General features: G+C 40.3%; 2 long non-coding RNA genes across 3 annotated transcripts; one reads left to right on the top strand and one right to left on the bottom strand.

Annotated features, from left to right (window-relative positions):
• Positions 1-17,521: 17,521 nt before the first annotated feature.
• LOC115590171 (uncharacterized) lies at positions 17,522-20,316 on the bottom strand. 2 transcript variants are annotated; one of them, XR_003985700.1, is made up of 4 exons: positions 19,925-20,316; positions 18,210-18,296; positions 17,991-18,074; positions 17,522-17,703 (listed from the first exon to the last, which is right to left on the bottom strand). It is a non-coding gene; the product is annotated as an uncharacterized LOC115590171 (long non-coding RNA). The 2 variants fall into 2 exon arrangements; XR_003985701.1 differs by lacking the exon at positions 19,925-20,316 and adding an exon at positions 19,388-19,581.
• LOC115590179 (uncharacterized) lies at positions 19,740-22,728 on the top strand. The gene is made up of 4 exons (XR_003985703.1): positions 19,740-20,148; positions 20,296-20,402; positions 21,496-21,600; positions 22,565-22,728. It is a non-coding gene; the product is annotated as an uncharacterized LOC115590179 (long non-coding RNA).
• The last annotated feature ends 3,787 nt before the right edge of the window (positions 22,729-26,515 follow it).

Raw genomic sequence — 26,515 nt, 5'->3', positions numbered from 1 at the left:
TTCATAAATAAAACAGTGCACATTGCAGGTGAGCACTCCTTCTCCTTTCTTTTTTTTCCACTTTTTGTTTTGTTTGCTCTACTGCTTGCATGCAAATTAGACATATAAACTCAAATGGAAGATAAGAAGGAACACAATTAAAAAACAGGTGAAGCCAGTGGCTACTATATATGGTGACATGTTGCTTTTGGCGATATTTTTTTGCATACAATAATAATTTGTGGGAAGTGTATTGGCAGAGAGTGATTCTCCATTAACTTGAGGATGTTGTAATTTCGCTGTTCAGTGAAAGTGGTAATGTTTCTGTTTTTTTTAACAATAAAATTACTTAAAACTTATATGATACAAGAAAAGGCAATCCTGTTACTGCCAACAGGACAACAAAAAAGGCAGAAAGAAAACAAGCAAGTATCACTTAGTTTATAAAGTTGTTTTGGAGAACACTTGCAGGTCGCTTACTTGCATTGTTCCCGATGCACTTCACATAACTGTGATTATACTAAAACAGCGTTATAGTCTCCACCACAAAGTTTGTATTCTTCCTGTGTCCATTTGTTTGTTGGTTGGTTGGTTTGTCAGCAGGATTACACAAATCTACTTGATGGATTTCCATGAATCTTGGATGGATGGTTGTTCTCAGCTCCGAATAGACCCCATTAACTTTTTTTTGCAGCTCCAGGTATTTTTTTTTCTCACTTTGCAAGATAGGGAATTCCTTGTCACTTTTGTTAATTTCTTGAAGGACTAATGCGTGGATGTGTATTTAGGTTTCTGGCATCTGTGAGGGAGTACAATTTGATGCAGATCCTAGATCTACTGATCTTTAATCATGGTTAAGCATAATAGGTGTTTTTTTCTTTAAATTAGAGTAAAACAGGGCTGTCGAGTCTGATATTGGGCTACGATTGACTGATTTAAAGGGAACTGTTGGCAGAGGTATTTACTTAACTTGAAAACATGTGGGATCTTAGCTTTTCAATCATTTCTTTTCTAATGAATGTTTACTGTAATGACTATGTCTGCGTCACAATTCAAACTGTAGCCACTATTCAACATAATCAACACACATCCCAACACTGCCTTTATCTCAAACTCTCAGACAGTGGGTAGGTGCAGATTCTGCCTCTATTACTGTATGGGCTGGCTTTGACATATGCTGTCGGACTGGAGAACACTTCTTTTCAGGAAAAATGCACCTGGAGATGTGTGCTCTATATTAATCAAAGAATATATCCGCACATCCAACTAACTCAGATGTAGGTGCGTTGGAATCAAACCATTCATTCAGACCATCTGGAGCAATAACCCACTAGGGGGACTGCTGACAAACTGAAATGTACTGTATAATGCAGCACAGGTTTCCATTAAGTTAAGACCACAAACAGACTCACACAATATATAAACACAGCTATGCAAGGGAAATCGGATTAACAAACCAGCTACACGCAACAGCTGCAGAAGATGTTATATTAATCCGGTGCAATCATCTCCATAAAATATCTCCATAAAATCTCCATAAAATACATTTAAAAACAATAGCAATAGTAAGTGCTGTTAGCGTTGTTAATGATTAATCAAAGACCAATTAATAGCATTAGGAATTGCTCCAATTAGAAGTGTGTTGACCGACAACAAACACATCAAAAAGTACCTTGTTACAAAGTTAAATATTTCCTTATTAAATATATCAATATAAAAATAGAAACGCTGGTATGAGAAAAAAAAATTTCATTAAAAACCAGCTACCTATACAAGCTGGCTTAGTATAGGTTGTTTTTGTTTGGGCCAGTGGTTAAATAGCGACAGATGGGAGCATCACTTTGTCACATTTAATTTTTCATTGAAGTAACTTGATGTTTACTTTACCTGTTTGTCTAACCCCTAATGTAGCCTACTCTGATTTCGCTTCAAACACTGATAATGTCAGTGATTAAAACAATATCCATCATCAAGCCTATAGTACAACAGTACAGGTTAGAGCGGGTTAACACTAGAGTAGTCTCTGTTCTGTTGGCAGCAGCAGCATGCTCCATTAATGATGAACAGCCATGATACGCAAGAACATTTCTATTCTGACACGTTTGTGTCTGTGGGTTGAGCCTATGATTAAACTGATAACAAAACTATAACAAGATAAGGACTCAGCTATCTGAACTCGTGTTATTGTTGGCTCCTGCCCTAATCAATTGTGATGCAGTGAGCCAGCTATATCTACTGCAGCCTAATGTTTCTCATGAAAATGATGCAATCCTATCATAAAGACTAATGTTTCTGTTGGCAGTCTCAGATTTCTTCTTCATCCAATGCAGATGGAAAAAACAAAAGCAGGAGAGCTCAGCAGAGAAAAACCTCCAGCTACTGTACAACGGAGGAGCTGCAACGCCTTCACAAGTGCTGTTTCGAGAAGAGGGTTCACTCAATTTCTCAACCTCTCCATCTTCATGACTTGAAGTTCATTAACTTTAAAATATTAAATTTGCCGATTGTAGGAGCCACATCTGTTTATTTGTCTGTCTTTTGGGTTTCGTCAGGTCTCCACTGGTGGCAGTATAGCATTTTCTTTATAGTCACAGGTTTAGGTAATCAAGGGAGTATGGCGTGGAGGATAATGCGTTTTTTACCGCTCGCTCGACCAGCTCACTCTTTTGTTTTCCAGCGGCATCATTTTGTTAGTTAAATTTTTGCATTAGTTCAGTCATGTTTTTTTGTAATACCTTTTGTCTATTAAATGAGAACCTCACCCGAACATGGACAAGCGCATGGACAATTGTTTGTTGAGCACGTAAAAACAGTCTCCCACTCCCATGCCGAGTAACTACAGGAGGGCAGGATAGTCGCTATACCGATTTAAAACAAAACTGGAACAATTCTGGGACGCCTATACTCTTCTAATAAGTCATGCGATTAAAAACAACACTTAAGTGCACTCTATATGGACGTAAGAAACAATCCACTGTAATGTTTTTGAAGGATGTTGACCATGAATTGTATTCTCATTCTTATGACGTCATGACTCGGTAAGTTTATGAACCTCAAAATACTAAATTTGCTGATTTAAAAGAAAACCTATTTAAAAGAAAACTACAATTTTGAGATCCTTATACCCTTCTACTTAAGCATTTATATTTGATGCTACTTTAAACGCCTACATCACTACATTTATCTGACAGCTGAGCTTTACAGGTTAAGATTTTCTGCAGAAATATATACATTATAGCTAAAAACACAAAACTGTAGTGGACTCTGTATCGACGTAAGGACACAATTCACCAAAGCGGCTTGAAGGCTGTTTACCATGACTTCTGTTCTGTATCATTCTTGTGCCATTGTAAGTGTTGACTTGTGTCTAAAAGTTATTGAAGTGTAACTATAACTAGACAATTCCTTGCCGGGAAATCGCGAGAGTGGGCTGTGCACTTTGCCCTGTGACGAAAAATCAAACATGGTATCAGCAAAATTTCGGGAAGCGGGAAAGGCCTTAAGAACACACTCATCAAGTTTTGTGTGTGTGTGATTCATGGCTCGTTCTCGTTCATTCACTGATTCCTCTCCTGTCGTTCTCGTTCAGTCAGTCACTCGTTCTTGGCTAGCCGGCTTTAGCTGTTAGCTGCTAACTGTTGTGTTGTCTAAAAGTACACATAATCATGAAGTTGCAGCTATGTATTTGCCTTGAACTACAGTGTTATGTGGACCGTAAGCATGCTTATTTGAGAATGAGGAGTTGAGAACTGTGCATTACATGATTCACCGCTGAACGACGTTGTACCGGAAGCGCGACTGGATGAACGCACAAACAAACTACATGAACCCAGGACACGCTGGAGTGACTATGTCGCTTGGCTGGCCTGGGAACGGCTTGGGATCCTCCCGGGAAGAGTTGGAGGAAGTGTCCGGGGAGAGGGAAGTCTGGGTGTCCCTTCTCAGACAGCTGCCTCCGCAACCCAGCCCCGGATAAAGCCGAAGAAGATGAATGGATGGATGGATTTTGGGAAATGTACTGTGTGTGGGTGTTTGTGTGCATGTGAGTGCACGCTTAAGCATGGCTGTATGTGTCTGTGTGTGTGTACATGTGTGGTCATGTGTGCATGCTTACACTTGCATATTTGACTGCATTTGTGTGTGTGTGTGTTTCTGTGTGTGTGTGTGGGTGTGGGTGTGTACATGTCTCTCTGTCTGTCTGTCTGTCTGTCTCATGTGTGTCTCCTGTCTGTCTCGTGTGTGTCTCCTGTCTGTCTTGTGTGTGTCTCCTGTCTTTCTCGTGTGTGTCTCCTGTCTGTCTGTCTGTCTGTCACTCTCTCTGTTGGCCCAGCTGATCTCGGCTGCTAGGTGACGGTTGGCGAGGGCCCATAGCAACGGCCTGGGACAGTTGATTTGAGAGTGATTTCTGCCTCACATCGGGGACGTCAAACTAGTGCTATTTGTTCAAAATCAAACATGATATCGCCAAAATTTCTTTACCATCAAGCCAGAAAGGCCTTAAAGAACACAGACTTCAAGTCTTGTGGTTCTAGCTTCAGAAATGTGGTAATAGGAGCGAGTTAAAAAAGGGTGCAGTTTCGAAAATCCTCCTCCCGATTTACATTGGAGTGAATGGAGCAGTTGAGAGCTACTCTTGTCGGTTAGAGGCAGATAAATCAGAAACCGTAAATCCAACCGATAAAGTACACACATTGGGAGAAAGAAGACAAGTGTGGCTACAACTCTGGGAAATATCACTGTTTTTGAGCTTAATTTGTGGCCGGGACCGTCACGGAAAGAGAACATTTCTGAGAGTTTTTTTGAGTCTCCGCCACTCTGTCAGTTGGCCCCCTCCACTCTGCTGCACGAACATTCCACCATACACAATCATTGAAAACCCTGAATTTTTCCAAAATCACTCACCGTCATTCAAGGGTCACAGTTCAAAAACTACACATTGTATGAAAGAAGTTTCAATAAAACTCAAATACTCAGCACTTGTGCCTACATTTTAAAGTTTGAATGGTGTTTCTAGGTGAACGTATGCCAGAGCAGGAGATGTTTGAAAAACGTCGCAGATTTGCGACTTTATTGACCTCGTCCCATTCATTCCTTATGGGAAATTTATCGCAGGTGTCTTCAGCTTTTTTCCTACGATGTGAGGCTACAGAGACAGAGAGAGAGACAGACAGACAGACAGACAGACAGTGAGAGAGACCTTAAATTTGTGCAGAGAAGTGCTTTTCACGTCTTACGACGTGAAAAATTAATATTCTGTAGAGAAAAATAATAGCATACCGAGTCAGATCGAGCCGCACGTTTTGATATATTTTTCGTTTGTGTGCGCTCAACGGTGTGGGACAAGTTAGCGACTGAAATTTGGCGGGAGGGGGGCACTATGTCCACACTATGGACACCTCTAGGTGTCCATAGTGTGGACATAGTGTCCATAGTGGGCTGGTGAGCACAGCCCACTAATAATGCCACAGCAATGTTGTGGGATGCAGGGCCAAATATGACGGCTTGTGTGAAATGGAGTTTGGAGTGTGTGTTTTTTTATCCCAGTAACCTCTACAGCACACTGGTCAAGATTAGACAAATTAGTTCTGAATGTTTTTGACTTGTGGCCCCTTAACAAACAGCGGGGTCTTTGAATTGTTAGTCCCACCAAAGGGACGTTGTTCAAATGATCAAGTATTTCACAAAAAAGGACACATTATTCCCAAGTCCAAAACATGCTGTCCCATACTCCCCACATTAGGAAGACTCACATCTTCACTGAATAATAATTATTTAGAAATATTCATGACATTTTAAAACAAGTAAAAGTTATATAGTTAGTATATTTCACTAGGTGTAATATCAATTTCATACTGTGCAATATCATTATTTGACTCAGGTGTGATATCACTCAGCTGTACAATTTTAATATTCCTATGTGCAATGGTGAAATGGTTTAGTCCCAGGGATGCCGAACGTTTTCTTTTTACTTCTGGTGATTGAATTCATGCATTAATAATAATGTACGTGGTGTTCATTTGTAAAGACTGTAATGCATTTTCAGAAAAGTCGGACACATTGTTCTGCATTTCTGAGTACTTTAACTTGTGATGCTTTAAGTTCATCATGAGGATCTTTTGGTCCATTTTCTTCCAGCAAACCCACTTGCCTGAACTTCCAATATAGCTATGGACCTGTCCTTCGATAATAGGAAGGCAGCTGTTAAATACTCTTCACAAAGATTTCTAGGCATTTTAGAAAACATTCTTCACTCCATGGAAATTCAGGTGCTGCAGATAATATAATTGACAAACCACCTCAAGAAATCATGAAAATTCATACGTAAATTGTAATGAGGCAATACACTACTCATTTATGGGGAAAGGGGGGGGGGGGGGACAACAATCAATTCAAGAACACCTGAGCCTTATGCTCAGCTCATCTCACCTTCATTTTAACCACGTGGAATTAATGAGAATGAGAAAAAGTCCTCTTGGCTTCATAAAAAAGCAGCAGCCTGGCCATGATTGAATTTGCAAGTACACGCAAAAACAGTGCCACTGTTCTTTCAAGAGAAAGCAGATGAATGCCATGCTGTTCTATTGCACGCATTTCCTTCTGCTGCTAGAGATATTGTATTTTGAGACTGTGGTCGTAGTTGGACGACAGTTGTATACAGTAAAACCCAGCTTTTCTGATCAGTTGTCTCAGCCTTAGTGATATTTGCTTGTCTCAAATCAGCAAGGCACAATCTAAGTTGAGTTAAGCAATAAAAACCTGCATCATAAGGAAATGAAACACAAACAGCTACAATATGATGCTTGCTGTTTTTTCTTATTTGTTTTGTGAAAGCTCATCAATGTCAGAAGCCAGATACTGAAAGATATGAATGTTAATGTTGCAGCAGTCCCAATGCTCTCATCGATGTTAATATTCTTGGCGACAAACGTTGTCTCCAAAATGTCATTAGAGTGCTGACATTATGCCTTCTGTGATGTTTTTGTTTTCACAGGTTTCCTGGGCTTTAATGTAATACTCCCTAAACAAAACAAGAAAGTGCTTCATGCTCAGTGTGCCTAGATGCCATTCCTCATTTACTAGAAAGCTGCCGTGGGCTCACATTTTAGAATATAAATGTTTCTGGGCTTTTAACAAGCTGTGGGAGGAGATTGTATTTGTGTATGGAAGATTACTTAAAGGTCCACTGTGGAGAATTTAGGGGCAGAAAGGGAATATAATATTCATAATTATGTCATTGATTCATGATAACCTGAATACAAGAATCGCCGTTTTCATTACCTTAGAATTAGTCATTTTATATCTACAGAAGGAGTGGGTCCTCTTCCAGGGAGCCTGCTAAGCTGCACATACATTTTCTGCAGCCTGTAGGGGAGAGTTAGGTTAGGGGTGTTCAGTTGGTAATAATATGCAACCTCAGAGTTAGATGCCACTAAATCCTACATCAGGGTTTCCCCCAGTGTATTATAAGGCCCACCAGGCTTAAATTTTCCACCACCAGGCTAAGCATTGTTTATTTATTTAAATAGCGACATCTTATGGTCAACACATGAACACATGGCGGGTCTGAGGTCAGGTGTCTTTTCATCACCTAACGCCCCACAAACCACTGCTACTGTCACTACACGCTAACTAGGCTATTTGTGATTGAACATAACAGGATGTCACAAAGAAAAAAAACGAAAATCTTCCAAAGGCGGACGAACAAAGGCGGAGACGTTGAACCCACTGGTTCACCTGTTGACCAGGTGTGCAGCGGCGCGACGCTGGCTTAGTCAAGGGTGGATGAGGCAGCTAGCATGGATGTAGCATGGATGTTAGCTCGTCGTCCGCTGCAGAGCAGCCTTCTCCGTGCTGCGATGGGAAACATAGAACTAGCGGATTTAATCAAAATTAGTTTGTACAGCAGGTGGCTGTACCTGACCAATTATGGTAAGTTTTATGTTGTTTGTTTTGCAATACGTGAAAATATTAACAATAATAAGTGTGCTAATTTCACAGTTGTTTAGAGGTGCTTCTTCTTCTTTGGGGTTTTACAGCAGCCGGCATCCAAAAGTTGCACTGCTGCCATCTATGGTAGTCCCCCCAGGAATCTGCAGATAAAAAGTTTAAATTCTGCGGAGAGCAATTTGGATTCTGCGGAGAGCAATTCTTGATTCCGTGGCAGCAACGTTATGCCTCGTGATTCTTGTTGTTATGGTCGTCTGTCTTTTTGAAGCAATGTCTGCGGGAGTTTCAATCTTTCACTTCAGATGATTAGCGGAAGACAAGTGGTCTCTTATTGTTGAATTTCTTCTGTGATCCACGACTTTGTTGCATGGTGTGCAAAATAGCTTGCCCCCATCCTCGTGTAGTTCTTTATACTGTTTCAGCCGCTGTAATATTTGCAAGCTTGAAGTTACTTGCTGTCGGGGGGTTGGGTCGGATAAATCGCTCCATGGCTAAGTGCTTTCATTGAGATTGGTGGTCGCTAACCGCGGCCGGGGTAAAAACTACATGCGAAATGTGATATTCCGCGGAAGGTCTTTGAATCCGTGGACGGCCGAGAAATCTGCAGTAATTTCCGCAATCGCGGAATCGGGGATTCCTGGGGGGACTACTATGGGACTAGCACCTTAGTGCACTATATCCTACTATATAGACCAGTGTCTTTTAAGAATTTGAAAAAACAGTGTTTTCCCTGGAACAAACTCCCTGAAAATTGCAGGTCTGCTCCAACTCTCACCTCTTTTAAATCAAGACTTAAAACATTTCTTTTTGCCACTGCTTTTAACTGAAGCAATTCAAGTCTTTGAACTGCATTGTGACTTTTATTCTACAGTCTTGTTTCTTTTAAAGCTTTTCTATTTTAGCCTACTTGTTTTGATGATTGTTTCTTAATAATTTTACTTGTTTTAAAATGCTATTTTTAAATTTTTTTAATGCAATTTTCAATGTCTTTTACATGAAATGTTTATGTCTTTTAATGTAATCTGTAAAGCACTTTGAGTTGCCTTGTGTCTGAATTGTGCTATACAAATAAACTTGCCTTGTCTTGCCTTGCCTCCTGCTTGACCCTACTTTTCAGAGATACTTCTTCCAAGCCAATTTCTTGCAGTTCTCAGAGTAGATCTTGTCTTTGGCGGTCATAGTTTCTACAAGAAATCAAAGCATGTTGCACTGTCTCAGGTTCCTGACATGAACACAAGCCATAGAGCTTTTATTGAAGCTCCTTGCACTATTTATAGGCAAGATGTAATAAACGCTCACGTTGGGTCCAACATCACACCAGCATCAATATGGCAGCAAGCAGAAGCAAATGTAAACAATGCCACATTGTTTCAAATGTAAATATATGTGACTGATTATAATTAAATATCTATTATGAAATATCCAATCGTTAGCTTGCACTGTCTTCAAGTTGTAGGCTTGTCAATTGCTGCAGCATTCGAGTCAGTGATTAATATGGATCATGAAGCCATAATTGGTGGTTTTAAATGCCTTAACTGGCTCCTAAAGCACGCAATTGCCCACCAATTAACTTTTAACTCTAAACTCTACTACGTCATGAGTCTGTTACCTATAGGGCACTGCCATCAGTCAGTTGCTGGCCTGTGAGGCCCTGTCACAAAAAAAAACATGCCTTACCGCCGGTGGGCCGCCCTTCCAACCTACCACCGGGCTTAGCAAGTTTTCTGGGGGAAACCCTGCTACATGGATATGTTGAAACTTTACATTTCTTTAATGTTCCTACTTTGCATTTCTTCAAGGTCCAGTGTAAAGTATTTAGCAACATCTAGCGGTGAGGTTCTACACTGCAACACTTCCTTGCTCAACCCTCCTTTCATGACGACATTGGAGAGGCTCCAGATGTTACAGTGGCCCTTGGGGACAAGAAACTAATTTGTTTAAATAAGGACTCGTCCACAACACAAATTAGGATCATACAAAGAAATTATGGAGCACTGTTAGAAATATTCATGGAACTCATTAACCCCAAATATCTTAAATTAGTTATCGCTCCATGTGTTACTGGAACAGACAAGGCATGAATCTAAATAAATCTTGCTAACACTACGTTACCAAAATTCTCTGAGGGGCACAAACTGAGGGCTTACGTTGTGTTAACATTTAACGTTATATGTGGTGGCATTTCTTTTTAGTGAGACTAATGAACTGCTAGTAAACATTGTACATTATCTAGGTTTTGTACCATTAGCAGCAGGAGGAAATACATATTATGGTCAGTTGTAATCTGCAAACATTCTCTTTCATCAGAGATTTCCATCTTGGTGAGTGGGTATGATCCGCCATCCTTTATCAGATTGTGACCTAAAACTTGGTTTCAAACTTCTCAAAACACAAACTGTTTGGCAGGAAAATGCAGCCATTTGCTCTTCTTCCTCATCTTCCAACTAGTGCATTTTGCGGGGCACCCACTAAATTCAGAAAGTCCCTCACTACTGCCAGTGTTTGGACAAGGTTGACCGATACAGACAGATATAAATGGCTCATAACATCATGAATACACATTGACTCATATTTCGGGTTGATTGTACACTAATTAAAACATACTTATATTTATTTCTGCCAAGTTAGATGCCAGTACAGTCTATACACTGGACCTTTAAGGTTGAGTTTGCAATTTATTCTTGCACTCTTGTTAGGCCTTGGCACGAAAACCACTTGGTTAGGTTCAGGAAAAGATCGTGTTTTGATTTAAACTACCTGTTTTTGGTCACCACAAACACAACTGGAGATTTCCTGTATGGTACATAGCCTATGACATGTACAAGAGTGAACGCATTAGTGGTTTGCAGACCAGGTGACTGTGCTGTTCAACGCTCTGTCTTGTCGTCAGCCACAGCAGTCAACTGATTTAAGCCAAAAACCGATAAACATATTGTATGCTATCTGCTCGGCAAGGGATGGAAGATGGACACAGTTAGCAAAGAAAATATTGGACCTTGAATCAATGATCTTGTCTTGTACAATTGCTAGATGTGTGAACAAGGAATAGGTTTGCCACATTAACTTAAGAGGAGATGATGGGGGATGGGGTAGTACAACTTGTTTTCTGCTGCTCCCAAGAAGCAAAGAAAATCACTCATTGTGGGTTTAAGAAAATTTAATCTGCACTGCCATCTAGATCTTCACGTGGCAGCCTGAAGTTGCAATGTATTCTCCTACAAGTGCGGATACTTCAACTCACTGGCTATGATTTTTGTTTCAGCAGTCAGACAATATTGCAAAGCTTTTACAGACCAGATGAGAATTCAGTATGATTCTTATGTTAGTCTGGTTGACACAAGACCGCCCACTGCAGCACAAACAGCTCTCCAGCCAAGAGAACAGGAGTCTTTAGAAATGCTGTGTATTATTCATGTGCACACTCGCAGCATCTGCTCAAATACACATTTTATGGTGAGAAAAAACTGTCCAGCCACTAGATGCTTGGCATGGAGCCTGATTCAAGATAGCATTGAGACTTAATTTAACATTCACACCGGGACTCACAGCATCATCCAGGAACACTTACTGTAGGATTAAATCATCATTTGGGGGCTCTGTGTGCACATTCGCTTAACAGGATTTACATTGATGAACAGCAGTAGAGACGATACATGACAAAAAATGTTTCCATCCATGTCAAGCCAACCTTAAACAAATGTGGTCCAAGACTAACCCTGAAATCCCATCACAACAAGTTATGTCACACATACCTTCAAGCTAAAACAAAAAAGTGACCTACAACACAAATGTTGCTGCATAATATAGTAGCAACTGCAATGCCATGGTGAAGGATGTTGGAGTACTTCAAAATCAAACACCTATAACTGTTTATGAACTTCATCCACTTCAAAGAGTTGACTGTTTAAAATGCTCTCAATGTGCTTGAACACCAATTTAAAGTTACAATAAACACATATCTGAGGTAAATAGTGAAACGATTATCAGCAAGAAAGACGTAGAGAATGCCCAACAAAAACAGGAGAAAATGGTGGAACATCTGTTGTGGTCTTTACAGCTGCTGGTTATCTCAGCCGCAGGCTATAGATGCTGTTTCGAGGCAGCTTATCAAGATGAGTGACAATGAAGGGATGCCTCACTAGCTTTAGGGGAATAGGAGGGAAGAGCAAGCTTACAACAGAATCTCACAACAGAAAACATGCAAATTGTTGCTTTGAATGTTCAATCTATAACCTATTAAAGAAAAGTGGAGAATTGGAGTTGGAGAATTCAGAAGTCAACCTTTAAGATTACACACTTTGACCAAGTTATTTGGGATGATGGGAAAAGGTTTGTCCATTTGCTAAACCACATTTTATGTTATAAAAGCAATTTCGAGAGCCAAACAGGAAAAGGTTGTTTACAGTACAAACAGGAGAAGAAAGCATCAGAACAGAGTCAATACAGAAAGAAAAAAACAGGCTCAGGAAACTAAGTTTTTAACTGTGTGCAGATAGTCCAATAAAAACCTCTCAAGGCTGCTATTGTGAAGGTTCTTGTGAACCCTGGCAGGACCTTTGGGCTGTTATCAGTGCAGCCATGTGTTTTTACTGCAGTCTCTGCTTCTGTTGTGCTCTCAATAAGCCAGGCTGGAGGTACACCTTCTTTGCCACACACATCTTCATTTTAAATAAAAAGGAAATAACTGGTAAGCAGGCGAAAGTTATAGTTGTTGTCATACGACATACAAAGATAAAGAAAAGACCACTTGTTGAGACAGAAAATTAAAGGAGACATATGCTCATTTTCTGGTTCATAATATTATATTGGGTTACAATTAGAATAGGCTTAGATGTTTTAATGTTCAAATAACACATCAGTTTTCTCATATTGACCTCCCTCCTGAATATCCACTCTCCTCAGATTGGTCAGCTCACACAAGTTTGACCTAGCACTGCTAACAGCAATAGCAGTGCTAAAAAATGTCTTAAAACAACTAGGCATAAATTATGTGAATGTGTGACATAGTGACGCAGTGTGATATCACAAAGTCACAAAATTCAAAGCGAGACAACTGATGAGGTGTTTTAGGAGTGGTATTTTCTTTAGGAGAGAGGAGCTACTGTTGGTGTGGACTATGATGATGAAAATTTCTAGATCTTTACATGCATATAAAACTGAAGGAAAGGGGAAAAATTAGAAGCGCAATAGGTCTCCTTTAATAGGTCGGAAGAAAATAAAACATAATCTTAAAGGGATATTCCAGTGTAAATTTAATCCATGGTCTAAATCACCGTGAATCTGTGTTAGACTCCCTCTCGAGAGATCAAGTTAGCAGACCACTAATTTACAGAGTTTTATCAACCTTAGAAACGACCGCACGACAACAATATATTGCAGTAAATGGGTCCAAATATAAACCGCCGCCAAAAAGCCACAAATAATGCTCAGAACAGCACCACACTTAAGAAACAGTACAAATAGGGTCTCAGCACATAGTCCGAGGCGTCTAACCTCCACTAGCTTAGCTGGATTTCTACTGAAAAGCTGACTAAATGTACCACTCTTCTGCAGCAGCTTCCTGTTGACGGGAAGTCCCGACGACTCGATTACCGAGTGCAGCAGAGTTCCGCGGCTCATGGATGAAAATGTATGATTATGACTCCATGGAAAAGCAATCAAAGTTCATATGTGTCTTACCTGCCAGTTTATAACAGTTATTTACGAGAGCGGACAGGGTATAGAACGGAATTGAGCATTTCTAATCGCACTCGGTGATCGTTGCGTCGGGACTTCCCTGACCTGGAAGCTGATGGAGGAGAATTGAACTATGTTTTTAGCATCCCAATAGCTTCCCTAGCTAAGCTAGCGGAGGTTAGATGCCCCAGACTATGTGCTGAGACCCTATTTGTACTGTTTCTGAAGTTTGGTGCTGTTCTGAGCATTATTTGTGGCTTTTTGGTGGCGGTTTATATTTGGATCCATTTACTGCAGTGTATTGTTGTTGTGCGGTTGTAATGACTCACTGACGACTGACGTCACTAATACCTTGTGCAAGTATGGTGTGAGGTTGAAAGCAAAAAAACCAGCATCTCTGATGTTGGGCCTGGGACAAGGAGACCGACGCACCTGAGAGCAAAGAGTCTGACACAGGCTGCTGTTTAAAACCAAGACATGTACTTGGTGTTGATCGCTGTTTTCAGAACAGTGTTAATAAGCCCCACGATGTGTTCCACTGACACTGGTGGAGGGCGGGCTGATTTCAGAAGTCGTTTGATTGCTCTTTTGATCTAATCTGCCTGGAGAGTAAAACCTGCAATATGGTGCAAAAATAAAATCAAAGTGCTTGACAGTAGCTTAGTCCAGAGTGGACCAGTGAAGTCTGTTTACACTGCGTGGGATGGCTGCTGCACTTTGAACATGAGAAATAGATAGAGGACAAGTAGTATACGAGAGGCAGGAGTGATGCCAAAATATGAGCGTAACTGACTAAACCATCAGAGTGAACTAGTGTCTTTGGACTGGGATAAGATCTTTGCCTTCACTTTTTAAAATGCCATGTATTTATCTCTGAATTCTACATGACTATATTCTTACATTATAGAACTATACACCTATTCTGATAATCATCTTTTAGCACTATCTAACAGTCATGAAAATGGATGTTTTTGGCATTGGCTCTGTAACTTATGCCAACTACCTATTGGCTACTTACGTTAGCTATATTGTTTACCTCTCCGGCCTGGCTGGGATCAGTTTTCTGAGCTGGCTGAAAAAAAAGTTGATACATACATTATCATTTTGTTGAAAAACCCTTACCAGCTCTCTCTTTTTCTTCCCTTTTACTTTCTAGTATTCCGATTTATTTGCAGTTCCCGGTATAGCATGGGATTTCACTCTAACATTTGCTTGTAGTTAGTTTAGATCAGTTGCAGCTCAGGTCATGTGGCCGGTTCACCTTGTTTCATTTCGAAGTTTCAAACAAAAAACAAAACAAAAAAACAGTTCATAACATTTTCAGGAGGTGAGGAGTTTTCCGCATTAAACAGTGGCTCTGACTTTGGTCCACAGTGGGGGTACAGAAATGTTGGTAATGACATTCCTTCAAGCGTAAACTGCTCGCTCCAACTGAGTTTGTGCTGTTTTGGCTAGTTATCGCTATAAGAGCCGGCAGGTATGGGTCCTGCAAACTGAGCTTATCTATACACTTTATGACTGACTAAAGTAATAACAGTATGCTGCAGGAAGTGAGTGGGACATATTTACCATAGCAAATATACCACACATACACACACACACACACCCACACACACACACACACACACACACACACACACAGGATACCAGGCCACCGTGCTGAAAGAGAGGGCACAGCTGATAACACAATTGCAAGTAGATGCATGTTGGACACTGCCCTGTCACCAGGATATAATGTTAGCACATTCTGCAAACCACAGATACATCAATGGTTGACATTTGTACCAAATGTGGCATTCACATTCACGTTATATGCCCACTAAATGACTTTAACATCCCGAGGTGTAGGGGAAGGTGATAGTGACATTACAAACCACAGCAATGGATTCACGCTATTTGAGTCTGTGGCGACACGTCCAGATGTTTTTGTGGCAGCTAAAAGAGCCATTTTGTTTTCATAACCCTAACATGTTTTTGTGTCTACATCTACTTAGAGTATAAGCAAGTTGTGACAACAGAGAGAAATAGAAAACTAACCATTAACAAACATTAAGTTTTAACTCATCTGTGATTTTGTAGAAACATACTTGGCCAACATTTATTTGGCTTGTATGCCATAAACTTAGATTTTATCACCAACGTACCATGACTGTAATAACTGGCTTAGGCATTACCACTTTGTACCATGCCACCTGAAAGCTGGGGCACAATTTTGAAGTTTTGAAGTCTTCCCTTTTCTGACACCAGTTTTAAAAAGGAATGGCGAGTATTTTTGCCTGGGCTGTTTGGTACTGGGTTTTCTGAAGATCAAGCAGAAAAACAAGAGATGTCTCAAAGACATGATCTTGATATGTTGTTTTCTTATAAAAACCTGTATCTTGTGGTTTACTTTGATTGAATCCTCTGTGGCTTGTTGTATGCATCTCTGCTTCAAATCCCAGAAGAGACTTTGCTCGTAATGATACCCTCAGGCTACATGCCCCACTTAGTGCAGTATTTTTCATTTTTAGAGGAGCCGTCTTTGATTTGGCTTTCTCACAACTTTTTCATACAGCATGTCACAGTACAGACTCTTTAGCCAATCAAGGCTGCTGCAAACATTGTGATAAAAAAAGACAAACAAAAAATACACAGCAAAAAATACACAGCAAAAAGAGGAACACTAGAGAACCTCTGATTTGCAAGTTGATTTCAAGAGCAATCAGGAAGCACTTGCTAGTTTTACAGTCTTGACATGTGGTCCTCGTCTCCGAGCTGTAGCTGAGCACAAAGTAAAACCCTTTTGTGCTTCCTGCATCCACTAGTATTTGTAGGAGCACACCTGTGTGGTGTCAATCACACAGACATTGCGCATTAGATTAGATCTTGCCAGACATCAATCACAGGAGTGCAACTGGAAGCAGCAACAGTATTCTCTCCAGGATTAAGCTGCTTTTAAATTGGCTGCAGTGAACAAGATGAGCTGTGGAGCAGAAAAGTAAAGTAAGCCAGAGGATGGAGGAGAAGAGAGGGAGGAGGAGGAGGAGGAGGAGGCGGCAGTGGATAATGAGCTTTGTTAAGGGATAGGAGAAAAAAAGCTATGACGCTGTGTTTAACTTTGAGAATTATGGCCCTGGTTGTGTGAAATGAGAAAAACTTGAGTAAATTATTCACTGAGTGGTAATTAAATTCACTATGAAACTTTAAATCGGCTAAATAAATTGCTTTTCTCAATTAGCTTCCCTTGATTCCTCCTTAGAGCAGCTTTCGGGATCTTATTATTTGTTTGCCTTACCTTAATTTTGCAAAATAGGATGTTTTCGGCCAGTTTTGGAAACTGTTTTCTTAAGCCACTGATTCCTTTTTTTGGGTGAAAATTGTCTATTTAAGAACATAATCACATCACATGGCAGGTTTTGTAACATTAGTTCAGTTCATGCTCACTATGTTATTATACTACTTATATACTATATTTACGTGATCAGCTCACTGATCTCACTCAACTCTGTTCTAGGGTTTTCATGAAAACCCCTTTTGAGTATCAGACTGCACAGGAGCAAATTGGTGAGTGCTACTAAAATGTCTAATATGACATATTTAACAATAATCAACACGCCTTGAAAATGATTCTGGTTAAAACGCAGAGAGGACTGGTTAGTTTATTCATTGCAACTACACTGTTATTGAGCTCCCACACAGTTTACTTTAACCATAACTATAGCTCTCATTCAAACATTATCAGCATGAAAAACACCTTCAAACAAGGTTAATGTGTAAACCTTACGGCTCATACATTTTTCCTTTGTTTTGGACTACAGTGGCAGTCCTAGACCGTTTGGTGCCCTAAGCGAGCTTTAATGATAGCGCCCCATCCCCACGAGAAAGGACCAAAGACCATGTCCAAAGAATTGCTAATTTATTTATACAATGATGATCCAAACAATATAACAATATGTGCAAATGAATAAACATGTTCAATAATAAATACACAAAAAGGAAAAAGGAAATTAGCTGGTACATGATATGGCTCTCTGCGAACCAACTCTGTTCTCATTAGGTCTGTTACTTGAAAAGGCCAGTCAGCAGGATCAGCTGAAGGTGAATTGCCAGTGTTTGCTGCATCTAGAAGGCACATGAAGCACACTTTCTCACCATGTATTCATGATAACTTACCACACACACACACACAAGATATAGAATAAATATAATGTCAATGTAACGCTATTGTGTGACTGCAGCATAAAGGATAGCCTAATATGTTTTTTTAACATCCTTGAACCAACTTAGATGAATAAAACAGGACAGTTAAGTTATTGCTAAAATTCAAAAAACACATTCATCAGGCACACACCTGAGACACACCAAGTGTGGAATCAGAGGTGCAATCAAGATGAGCAGCTTGCACTCACCTGAACATCCAGGCTCAGTGGTTAAAGGTAGGGTGAGGTTGGCAGGTAGAGCTGCATGCTCTTATAGTGTCTCCTCTGGTGGCTCTAGGTCCATGAACATAGAGAGAACACACAAGAGCAATACAGTGACTGGATGAGACATGGCACAACATATTGTCATTTTCACATAAGTCAATACATTTTTATCATCACAAACTTTTACTGACACATTAAACTCACCTGAGGAAACCAGAGCAGCTGAGGTGCATGGCTGTTCCTGGTCTGATGATTCAGCTGTAGGTGGTCCCAAACATTTTAATAGTGAATCTACAATGATATAACAAACAAGTGTATTATCAACATGGAGTAAATAATTTCCAGTTTTGAAATGGTATTATTATTAAGGTGCTAAGCATTTTAATTTTGACATTCATTTTATATCCATTTGCATAGTCCCATATGCTTACAGCTTTATGTGCGTACCTCTCTGTATAAACATAACTTTACCTGTATATATAATTTAGGATTATTATGCTCAACTTTTTTGATACAATATTCCATCAGTATGCAACTTGTACTTATCTCTGTTCATCAGTATAAAACATATCATCTCTCCTCATCTGCATCTGGTGAGATGTAAAACTGTATTCCACAGCAGGGGCCGTTCTGGGGGGGGGGGGGGGCAACAGGGGCCAGTGCCCCCGTAACTCTGAGTCTGGACCCCCCTGTGGCCCCCCTGACAAGGAGTCTGCATTTATAATACAATGACAGATTTCTTGCAATGATTTTGTTCTGAAGGGAAAGGCAGAAATAAAGTGTCTCAGCAGTTTACTACCCAATCAAAATTGCTGAAATTGTAAACACTGCTTTGTCTGAATGAGGGATTTATCCTTTTTTCCGGGTTGTATGTGCCCCCTAACAAAAAAGCCGGCCCCAACCTGGCCCCCCTATTAAAACTGGTCTAGAACCGCCACTGTTCCACAGTACTTGAACTTGACAGTTAAGTTAAAACTAATCCAAAACTGAATCTAATCTAATTTTGCTATATGGATGGTAATAATAGACTTTTTACGTCCACTAATTTTTTTTTATTTCATAGCACACAATGAGATGCAAAGTGCTACATACTGCAACAAGCGTCAACTTGTATAGTGTTTTTCTCGAAAAACAGCCAGCCAGTCAAAGCGAACCCAGGCCAGCAGTCTGAACCAGTCTTATGACAGTCTTATTATGACAATTTTGCGGAGGACTGCATGTTAATAACATCAAACCTGGCCGAACGAGGCGGGAGGTCACACACACTCATTGCTACTTAATGTTAGCTTGCTAGTAAGATGACATGATGCTACTGCTAGCTAGCATGATTATATCATTAATGCTCAGTGAATTTAAAAAAATATATAATCAAAATGACATACCCTTCTCCTTTGCACGTTTCTCTTGCTAGTTTTCTCTGAGCTTTAGAAAGTGCACCCCCGGATGGCGTTTGCCGTTTAATTTTCTGGACTGTAGCTGTGACCCGTCAACACACAGCCGACTAACCGATTGCGCATCAGTGTGCACTGTCATGTTGTGACCGTGACGTGTAACAGCTGAAAGGGGCTATACCTGAGAATCGTCATTTATTTTACTTACGTTTAATTTATTTTCTATATCAACGTATTGTTGTAGATAGAGGGATGGCAAAAACTGTAGAAAAATAAATAGACATTATAATAGTAAATATATATTTTTTCTGGCCGCATATTTGGCGCCCCTCACTAGGTGGTGCCCTAGGCAAGCGCTTATGTCGCCTGTAGGAAGGACCGCGACCTCATAACCAAGAAATACACACACATTAGGAACCTTCAAAATAGTAATAGGTTTTTTGTAGTATTTCAGTTGGTATCAGTGATAGCGCCCATGCTGGAGCTCATATAGAAATCCACCTTGAACCTTCCGGACAGGATACTCACAACCGGGACAACAGAAAAGCCATCTAGTCATTTCCTCCAAGACCTCTTCCCAGAGGCAGCGACGTGACCAGAGACCATCCTGAGGCCAGGTTCCTTCCCGACTCCTCCATCCTGCTGCAGCAGGTGGCAACGTCCAACGTCCAACCTCCTCACGCTTCTCCTGATTAGCAATTGGCGATGCTAACCGCTAGCAACCGTCCCATCCGGGTCTTCAGCATGCGCCAGTAAGGAGCTCTCACTTCTCAAACACACTCGGTTACACTCCTTAACAAGTTAAGCAAACGCTCGCCTAAACTCCCGCTTTAAAACTGTAAATAATAATTTTCATAAAATGTTTCCAAAGTTTGCTTGGATTTTTTGTCTCTCCGCAGTTCTTCCTCTCCTATTTCCCCTCCCCCATTCTCTCGACCCACCCCTCTAGGAATCCGACAGGTTAATCCCCAATAACGGCGAAAATGATTGACACCTGCCCAAACAAGTAAGAAACCCGAATAATGGAAACCTGAGGCGTTCAAAAGCCTTTCAAAACATGGGTCATTTTGTTATCATTCGCCACATTAACCATAAAAAATATTAAAGGAGTCATCACCCGGAAATCGCAATTTCTCTCGTTAATTCATGCATATTGGTGTTGGACCTCTGTTGAAACTTGCCTGAAAAGCTGGAGTCTGAAAGTGGCTTATTTTTTTCGCTTTGGCTCTTTTTCCAAACAGGAATAGCACACAGTAGTGCGCGTTCCTAAAGCACGAGATTTTGACTCTGCTCCTGTGGTGACGTTACCACAGGAGGCTACTTGCATATGCATCGGCTCACAGCCGTCCTCAGCCAGAGTGAGCACGCCGAATCTGCTTATTTCTCTGTCATTTTCACGCCATACATCGTAACGCCAGCATTAAAACTCAGGTCTTACATGTAAAACACGAGTGTGAAAAGTAAGACGGAAAAAAAAAGAATTTACCATTCAGAGACATCCTGCTGTAAACGTGTCTCTTCCACCGTCTCTGCCTCTTCACTCTCCCGTTCGGTTTCCGACTCTGGCTCGTACATAAATGCCTAAATTCCGTAAGGTCCGTTATTTAGTGTGTGCGCCATGACAGGGGGCTGTTTATGTTTTGGAGTCTGTGTGTGCATGCAGGCTCGCCCCCCATTCCGGCTCTGTCCTTCCTGCGGCCAATCAACGCGCGCCGCATTACATATTAATACAATGCACATCCGGACCGGTCAAAACCTCGCGCATAATCTCGCGTGAGAAAGTCGCGGTATGAAAAAGTGTCAGAACAAGCTCTATGTTTGATTTTTAAAAAAAAAAAAATTTCTAATAAGTTTTAAGAATTGATCCAAAGCGATCCAAGAGGGACTGGATATGTAAAAAACAGGTGACGACTCCTTTAACAGAAGCAATACAATGTATAGGCCCACATCAGAACACTTTATCAACTGAAATAAATGTAATAAACTCTATTGACAAATTAGCAGGGTGCTATACATGCACTACTTTTGATGTCAGAAATGGACTCACTTCTATCTCTCTTGTTTAAATGCTCACCATGTCTCTGGTTTTGTGTTTTCAGCATCTGGTTTAAAGTGTGGCTGAGGCTCAGGGGTAGAGACAGCATCTTGTTAATAGGAAGGTCGCTGGTTCGATTCACCTGGTCTACACGTCAAAGTGTCCAAGGGTAAGATACTGAATCCCAAACTGCTCCTGATGTGATGTCAAGAAGTAAAGATGATAAGGTATTTCATGAACAATGTTTTCTTTGGGAGAAGAGCTTCCTTTGGGGTTTTTGAAATGTCAAGAACTTGTAAATGCACAAGAACCTATATAAAAAGGAAAGAGTCAAATACTGATGCTTTTGGGTCTGATTGTAGGTCAGATCAGCCACCATCCCTAAGCTTGAGGTTTGTCTTAAAATACCAGTATTTGACAAGTTGGGAATGAGACTCAAAAATCAAGTTTCTTGCAAATTAGACCTTTGATATTGTAAAAAATTCCACAGAGCACCTGTTCTCCCCTGAAACCTGCTTCCTGCTGAGATCCTTTGGTTTAACATCTCATCTTGCAGCATTGGCATAAACATGTACAGTACTCGTCAGTCTATTGTTGGTTGTGGTTATAGAAGCACACTCCTGACCACAGCAAAAAGACAGACTAGAAGGTGGTGAACACTTCTGTTCAGCCTGGCTGTAAAAAATCTTTTTAAAAGATCATTATTATAGATGACTTCTGTCTAGACAAATATTTATATAATGGATGTGAACTGTCGATGAGATTGTGATCTACATTAATAGTTATAAACTTTTTTCATCACCTCCAGCTGTCATCACAGCAGGTGCTTTTAAGTGATCTTACTTTTGTTTTACTTCAAAAAAGATAGTGTGAGCTAGGCATTAGAAAAAGCATTGTCATTTGTATCAAAAGGTGCAAAAACTGTAGGCTTAGTACTGCTCCCCTACTTCTACAGTGCAGATTCCAGTGCAACTACACAGATTATGTTTGATTGAAATATCATTAAAAATCATTAAAGGGAGGCAGTTTGCCCTGCGGTAAACTATTTTATCAGCTTCACCCCGCATTGTCTTTGAGATGTAGCAGCATGTTCTTTATGTTTTCATTCCTCTCTTTTCATAATTATTTTAAAGGGCACCAGCAACTTCAAAGGCTCCGTTGTCGGAAGACGTCGCCTCTCCCTACTGATGTGTCTCCTGCCCAAACACTACTTCAATACAAATGGAATCAAATTAATTGCTAAAGAGACTGGCAGCTGGCAGGAAGCAGCTCAGGCGACAAACAACTCCCATTAATATGGAACAGATCATTTACCCAAGAGAATTCACTTGTATAAAGAGAGAAGTTATCAGGTAACTCAATAGTTTTACTCTAGAATTTAAATATATATTTTTATATGCATACATATGTCTTCTTTAATACTCATAGGAACAGTGGTGTGCCCGGGGGGGGGGCAGCCCCCCCGTGGCCCAATTGGCTGGTTAAAACATGATAAACTGCCTTCTTGGGTGGAAAAAAACGCGCGTTAAAGTGTTCTCTTGGGAGCCAAAACACGCGCTAAAGTGCCCTCTTGGGAACCAAAACGTACGCTAAAGTGCCCTCTTCAGTGGCAAGAACACGCTGTATGTGCCCTTTTTTTTCTTTTCGCCCCTGCCCTTCAAAAAGTCTGTGGACGCCACTGCATAGGAACAGAAGCTTTGCTAGAGCTTAGGTCTGCCATTCAGAAAACTCCAGTGGTAAACTCCATTACCATTTCCCCCTCCTACTGTTAAGAAAGTCAGCTCATAAACAGGATTTAATAGGTATTAATCCTATAAAAGTATCTGTGGTTTGTAAAAAAACATGCAATATCAGTATTTTATTCTGGTTCCTGAGCTCCAAGGGGAGGGTCTATGGACAATGTATTGGGAAGTCTAAAGTATTCAATCGAGCTGTTGGAGCCTGCCATCCCTTCAGTTTGATTGAAATGAGGCTCTGGGATGGTTTTTGATTGGTTATTCTTTAAACAGGTCCTCCTCTATAATATATGGAGATGCCTCCTCCTCGTACGCTCCTTTATTTTCTGTGGTACCTCAAGGATCTATTTTGGGTCCTCTCGTGTTTACTATTTATATGCTATCTGTCATTGATTTCCATTACTACGCAGATGACACCACATTGTATGTTCCGCTAAAGCCTGTCACAATGGGTGCATCCTGTTTAATGTCCTGGCTCACTGAAATCAAAAATGGGATGTCCTGACATTTCCTGCGACTAAATTACTCTAAATCAGATAATAATTCCCCCCTGTGGCCCCAGCACCAGCAGCATCAATAATCTCTCCGCTGCTCTGGGTGCCCTATCAAGTGAAAGGCCTCTGTGTTCTTCATGACTCAAAATTGTCCTTTGATACCCACTTGACTAAAGTGGGCATTTCAACATTTGTAAGCGTGAAACAACTGGCAATTATCATAGACCCCAGGACAATTTCCAGCCATCACTGTGACGACAAAACCAGGTGTTTTTAACAAAATCTTGGGACATGGTAGGTTACTTCTTTAAGATCAGGTGCAATTGCAAAGCACTTTATTTTGGATATAGCATAATGTCCATAGTCTTCAGTTTATAAAAAAATGTGTTGCCAGGCTTTTAACATGTACAAAGAGAAACAACCACATCACACCAATCCATGCTGCCCATAACTGGTTAGCTGTGAGTTTTTGAACTGATTTTCAGATTTTACTGCTTTGGAATGTATATCTGTGATTTACTACCTCCCAATGAGCCTGATTGCTGCTTGATATTCTCTAGCATGATTCTAGTAATGGTTCCAAAATCTTGACTTCTGTCCAAAAATGACTGGGCTTTCCCTGTCTGTGCCCCGAAGGTGTGGATCTCAGTGCCTTGCATTCTTAACTGATGGTATTTATTGTTATTCTTAAATTTGTCATCATTGTTTTTTTTTTTTCTGGGTCCCATTTGCTATCAGTATATGATTTTAATTAAAAGCACTTTGTTTCTGAAAGGTGCTATATAAATCAAGTTATCGTTATTTAATTCAGCAAAACTTTATTTAGAGGGCGTGCCTGAGTTTATGTGTGCATGTTTTGGCGAGACACTATCTGACTGCTGCTAATGTGCACTTAGGATTCTGTTAGCATCATATTCTGCCCACCAGTGTGTCTCCGAATTGTTAGTCATGTTTCAAGCATTTGCTGTTTTATATACTCTGCTTGCTTGAATAAATCGTTCCATTAGCTATGCATTGTTAATGCTATTTTGTCATTAAGAGAGGCATTAGGTGCATACAGATCATCAACGTTATTTACTTACATAAAATATCATAGACATCCTCAACCAGACTATTTTTATATGCAGGTATTTCTTATCTTTTATATGTAAAGCACAGTACATCGCCTCCTCAGGCATCACATATTCCTCAGTTTTTCTTTGCTTTACACCGCATATTTGATGCAAAATCCATTAACGCATTGAACACATACAGTAATGAATAATATGCACCCACACACACGCACACACACATGCATACACAAACAGTAAAGTACGCGTCTCTTTATATATGCCTGCTGTCTTGGAATTTAATGAGAAGGTAAAGTCTTTCACCGAGCTCAGTGCTGCACTAGAACAAAATGATTGTCGGCACGACACAGTAGGAAAAAATTGCTGGAGAGGAAGAAGAAATAACATTCACCTTCCACTGTGGGTGCCACCTGTGCACCTTTCTTTATAACTGTGATCAGGCACAAGAAGAACATGAATGCTATTTCTCGGCAGAGTGTAATGTAATGTCTGGGAAAATGTTACATAACAACCACTGGCCATTACATCATGTCACACTGGCGATTTGAACTACAAAAACTACAGGATTTTCAATCACCTCTGACTCTTTCATCCCTTTTCTGTCCAGGGAAAGTAAAACTCACGCTGTTGGTCAGAGGCAACTTCAGCCAAAGTCAGACACAAGGGTACAGCTTAATGCCCAAGTCTTTTTCTATTGGGAAAGTACCACGCTCATAATCCTACAGTTCTACAAATTATTCATTATCTCAATCCGTAGTTATTTTGGCTTCATTATATTTGCTTCATTTCAGTTTATCACACTATCGCATTTGGCATGGTAGTGCTATGAATTTGTGATTAATTATCTTTACCCCTTTGCAAACACATTCCCACCACTCTTTACTCATTTTACTGTCACAACATGTCATGCTGATAATCCTTATATCAGCTGTCCACCCACTACCACCACAGATAAATCCCCTCTCTCAAAATGCTGTTTATCTTGTATTTTGTGGCTATGAAAAAGCTAAGATGATCAGTGCTCCATATGTGCCTAAATAATAATAAACAAAATCCACAGAAGGAATTTTTTATAATCAATGTCTTATTAACTTATCAGCCACAATGGTTATAGCTGATTCACAGAAATGTATTTCAGTTGATTATAATTTTTTGTGCGGTGCCATTTTTACATATGCGCACTAAAAACATTTGCCAGAATGAAACTCTAATAAAACACCAAAAGGGCCAGAATGGAGGATTCAGTGGCATCTGCTGCTGGGGGTGCAGATTGCAACCAACTGAAGTCCCCTTACCTCACCTTCACCTAATGTGGCCGCTTAAAACAAGAACAATGTAAAAGGCCCTCTCTAGAGCCAGTGTCTGGTTTGTCGCTTGTTGAAGCAAACAAAAGAGCAAAAGTGGAGAGAGGATGCAGAGGGATCAGGTGGTCAACATTATAGTCATTAAAGTTGAATCTTATCAAAATCACATTGACGCATTAATTTAAGCCCTTTAACACACCCTCAATGGTCTTCACAATGCCAGTATTTTTAAATTGATGAATGAAGACAACAAACCGACAAAATGACATCATAAAAAGTGCAAGATAAAACAAACTCATTAGGAAACAAACATGGAGAAAACTGCAGAAAGTCTCTGACAGAGAGGGAATCATCTTCCAGTACAGTCAGGCGTAGAGCCGGCATAGAGAGGGGGTAAATGGAGATTAAATGCTAGAACAACTTGGAATATATTAACAAACAAAATAAATGGCAGAACAGTTGAGTGAACTTGATGATGAT

This window comes from Sparus aurata, chromosome 1, assembly GCF_900880675.1.
Source record: "Sparus aurata chromosome 1, fSpaAur1.1, whole genome shotgun sequence".
NCBI classification, from domain to species: Eukaryota; Metazoa; Chordata; class Actinopteri; order Spariformes; family Sparidae; genus Sparus; species Sparus aurata.
The sequence above is the reverse complement of the archived record's forward strand: the minus strand, read 5'-3'. Positions and strand labels throughout refer to the sequence as shown.